The 5188-nt window shown below is 34.6% G+C and overlaps 1 protein-coding gene across 7 annotated transcripts in view; it reads left to right on the top strand.

The window, feature by feature from the left end:
* The window catches only part of RFX7 (regulatory factor X7), a 161614-nt gene that overhangs the window by 24363 nt on the left and 132063 nt on the right, over positions 1-5188 (top strand). The window lies entirely within an intron of this gene.

Below are 5188 nucleotides of genomic sequence, written 5' to 3' on the forward strand. Positions count from 1 at the left end.
CATCAGAAATAATGGAAGCTAGAAGGCAGTAGAACCTTTAAAGTGCTGAAAGAAAAAGTTGTCAATCTGGAAATTTAAACCAAACAAAAATATATTTCTGAAATGTAAACAAAATAGACATTTTGACTATCATGAGCAAAAGCTAAAAGAATTCATCACCATCAGACTTTCACTGTAAATAATGCTAAAATAAGTCCTTCAGTCTCAAGGAAACTGATGCCAGTCAGAAACTCAGATCAAATGAAGGGGTGAAGAGAACCAGAATTGATCTCCCTGTAGGAGAATATAAATGACTTTTTAAAAGTACTCATTTTCTGTGAAAGACAGTTTTTTTGTTTAATGCAAAAATGTTAACAATGTTTATATCATGTAGAAGTAAAAGATCGTGAAACAGCACAGAGAACAGTAGTAAGACAGATTGAATTGCACTGTTGTAAGATGATGAACTTACAATATTAAGTGAAGGTAGACTATGTTAGATTAAGGATATGTATTGTAATCCCTAGAGCAATTGTCAAAGTGGTGCAGATAAAAAGCCAATAGAGGTGATAAAATGGAATACTAAAAAATAACAGATGAATAATAAAGAAGACAGGAAATGAGGAACAGTGGAACAAAGAACAGAATGATTAAAAAAAGACCATAAACTTAATCATTAATAATTACTTTAAATGGGTTAAACATTATGGTTATGAGGCAGAGATTTTCAGACTAGATAAAAGCAAGCTCCAACTATATACTGTCTACAAGAGATATAAAGTGTGTATTATATTTAAATATAAAGATTTGGAATAAATATAACCTAAGAATACAGCTTACTAGGGAAGTGAAAGATCTGTACAACAAGAATTACAAAACACTGCTGAACGAAATCATAGGTGACACAAATGGAAAAACACATTCCATGCTCATGTATAGGAAGAATTAATGTTTTTTCAATGGCCATACTGCCCAAGGCATTTTACAGATTCAGTGCTATTTGTATCAAACTACCAATGACATTCTTCACAGAATTAGAAAAAACTGTTGAAATTTATATGGACCTAAAAAAGAGCCTGAATAGCCAAGGCAATCCTAAGCAAAATGAACAAAGCTGGAGGCATCACATTATCCTGACTTCAAACTATTGTATAATACAAGGCTACAGTAACCAAAACGGCATGGTACTGGCACAGAAACAAATAGACCAATGGAACCAGAATAGAGAGTCGAGACATAAAGCCATACACCTGAAACCATCTGATCTTTGACAAAGTCTATAAAAACAAGCAATGGGAAAAGGACTCCCTATTCAACAAATGTTGCTAGGATAACTGGCTAGCCATATGCAGAGAATTGAAACTGGACCCATTTCCTTACATCGTATACAAAAATCAACTCAAGATGGAATAAAAACTTCCATGTAAAACCTAAAACTATAAAAACCCTGGAAGATGACCTGGGAAATAACATTCTGGTCATAGGAAAGAAAAGATTTGACAGAGGCCAAAAGCAGTTGCAACCAAAACTGACAAATGGGACTTAATTAAACTAAAGAACTTCTGCACAGCAGAAGAAGCTGTCAACAGAGTAAACAGACAACCTATAGAATGGGAGAAAATATTTGCAAACTATGCATCTGACAAAGGTCTAATATCCAGAATCTGTAAGGAACTTAAATTAAGCAGGAAAAAAACCCTGTTTGGCCAGGTGCAGTGGCTCCCACTGTAATCCCGACACTTTGAGAGGCCGAGGCGGGTGGATCACCTGACATCAGGAGTTCGAGACCAGCCTGGCCAACATGATGAAATTCCATCTCTACTGAAAATACAAAAAATTAGCTGGGCATGGTGGCAGGCACCTGTAATCCCAGCTACTTGGGAGGCTGAGGCAGAAGAATCGCTTGAACCCAGGAGGCAGAGGTTGCAGTGAGCCGAGATCATGCCACTGCATTTCAGCCTGGGCAACAAGAGCAAAACTCTGTCTCAAAAAAATAAATAAAATGAAATAAAAAGAAAAAACCATTAAAAAGTGGGATATGAACAGATGCTTGTTAAAACAAGACATTCACATGGCCAACAAGCGTATGAAAAGATGCTGAACATCACTAATCATTAGAGAAATGCAAATCAAAACCATCTAGTCAGAATGGCTGTTATTAAAAAGTCAAAAAAAAAAAAAAAGGTTATGCTTCCTGTTCGGGGAACAACAAAAACATGCTGGTGAGGCTGTCAAGAAAAGGAAATGCTTATATACTGCTAGTGGAAGTATAAATTAGTTCAGCCACTGTGGAAAGCATTTTGGAGATTTCTCAAAGAACTTTAAACAAAACTACCATATGAGCCAGCAATCCCATTATTGGGTATATACCCAAAGAAATAGAAATCACTCTACCCTAAAAGACACATGTACACACATATTTTCATTGCAGCACTATTCACAATAGCAAACACATGGAATCAACCTAAATGACAATCCATGGTAGACTGGATAAAGAAAATGTGTTAAACATACACGACGGAATACTACACAGCCATAAAGAAGAATGAGATTATGTCCTTTGCAGCGACGTGGATGCCGCTAGAAGTCATTACGCTAAGCACACTAATGCAGGAAGAGAAAATTAAATACTGCATGTTCTCACTCATAAGTGGAAGCTAAACATTGAGAACACATGGACACAAAGAAGAGAATGACAGACACTAGGTCCTCCTTGAGGGTGGAGGGTAAGGGTTAAAAAAGCTACCCATCAGGTACTATGCTTATTGCCTAGGTAACAAAATAATCTGTCCACCAAATCCCTGTGACATAGCAATTTACCCATGTAACAGACCTGCACATGTACCCCTGAATCTAAAATAAAAGTTAAAGATTTAGAATAAATATAAAAGGATGGAAAAAACATGTACTAAGCAAACACTAACCATTAGAAAGCTGGAGTGGCTCTGTTAATACCAGACAAAATAGTCTTCAGGATAAAGATTATTGCCAGTGATAAAGTGGATATATCTTGATGATAAAAGTGCCAGTCATCAGAAAAACAAAATCCTAAATATTTATTTATATCTAATAATGGAGTGTCAATGTATATGAAGCAAGAACTGATTTAACTAAAGGGAGAAGTAAAAGTTAATTTTGTAGTCTTGTCAATTAATTAAGAAATTACTACACTTTAACTTTTTATAATAAACCTCAGAAGGTATTAATGTTTGTATGTTGTCACTCTTTTTTGTATTTGTATTATCCTTACATAATGCTCACTGGGTTTTCGCCAGTGTCCCAGGTGGAGAACTAATAAAAAACAAAGGTAAAACACGACAGAGTGGCTCGATTGAGTGAAAGAATATGGATTACTGTCATTTCATGAGTTATTTAGCATTTATGCCTGAATATGTTGCTACCAAATAACAGCTATGCATATCATTAAAACTGTGTACAATCAAAGCTATAATTAAATTGTGCATATCATGCACTTCAGCTAATGTGTAGTCAGACTTCATAACTAGTACTCAAGTTGTATGGATACTGACTCATAAGTTAAAACATTTCATGGAAAAGATGTCTATGTATTATGAAGGATATAAAGTCTATATAAAGTCTATAAAGTTTATGTTTTAGAATAGTACATGCATTCTTTTATGACATCAAGAGAAAGCAATCACACAAATTCAGAGTATGTGACATTCTCAAGACAACTGTCCTGGGCTCTTCAGAAAGGGAGTATTGTAGAAAAAAAAAAAAAAAGATGTAACAGCCACTTACAGTGTATGAACCTAGATTTGATCTGGTTCTAGGGGTGAAAGCTCTGTTAGACATTCTTGAGATAATTAGGGAAAATGCGAAAGTGGACTGCATGGTATATTGTGGAATTATTGTTAATGTTTTTAGATGGCATAATGGAATTGTTATTTAGGAGATTTTGCTTATTCTTAGTAGACACATTTGTCTTCTTAGGAGATGTCAGGCGTTGTAATGTATGCAACTATTACAATAGTGCAGCAAAATGAGTGTATTATAGTACATATGTGTCTATATAGAAAGAAAATAAATTTGACAATGGTCAATATAGGTGAAGCATATAGTTTTTCGTTGTACTATTCTAATTTTTTTTGTTGTAACCATTTTTATGTTAATAAATTGTTGGAAAATACCTGCAAATACTTGGCAATTAAAAATATACCTCCAAAGAATATCCTTAGAGCCAGGCATGGTGGTGTGTGCCTGTAATTCTTGCTACTCTATAGGCTGACAGGAGGATCACTTGAGCCCAGGAATTTGAGACCAGTCTGGGCAACATAGCAAGACCCTATCTATATTTTTTAAAAAAGAAAGAAGAAATCATGACAAAAATTAGAAAGTGTAGAAAATTCGATGATAATGAAAAGATTCCACATCAGAACTTGTAGTTGTAGCTAATTGATATTTATAAATTTGTGATTTAACTGGCTTGTACTGGGGGGGGAGAGTTGAAAATTAATGAGTTAAGCTTTGAATTTTAGATAAAAAATGAACAGAATTAACCTAAAGAAGGTAAGAGGTAGAAATTGATTAAATAGAAAATTAAAGTATGATAGGGTCAGTAGCATCTAATTTGGTTTCTTCGCAAACTCGTATTAAATGTTCCAGGGTCAGAAATGACAGACAGAGCAAGAAAAAAGTAGGTGCAAATAATATTAGGAATAAAAATGAGTCATAACTATGGATGCAGCAGAGGTGAAAATAAGAATATTATAAGCAAATTGATGCCAATAAATTTTAAAGCTTGAATACAATGGATAAATTCTAAGAATACTTTAAATTACTTCAGTATTAGAAAACTTAATAGCCATTTAACCATTAAGGAAATGGAATTAGTTCTTTAAAAATTGCCCACAAAGAAAATACCAAATCGCCATAGTTTTGTAAGTGAAATCTACCCAATATTCTAGGAACAAATAATTCTAATCTTATACAAACTCAGAAGTTGGAAAGGAAGGAATTCTCTGTGGTAGTTAAAAAATATGTTTACAATCTCTTGATATTTTGGAGCCCAGTTCCCCTTGCCTTGAGTATGGGCTGGACCTAATCATGCAATTCTAACAGAAGAAAAGCAGACACGGTGGTGGGGGACTTCAGAACATAGTTCATAAAAGGCACTGCAGCTCCATTTTCACTCTCTTGAATTGTTTGTTCTGGCAGAAGGCAGCCACCACATCTTGAGGTAAGAAGC

This window comes from Symphalangus syndactylus, chromosome 5, assembly GCF_028878055.3.
Source record: "Symphalangus syndactylus isolate Jambi chromosome 5, NHGRI_mSymSyn1-v2.1_pri, whole genome shotgun sequence".
NCBI lineage: Eukaryota > Metazoa > Chordata > Mammalia > Primates > Hylobatidae > Symphalangus > Symphalangus syndactylus.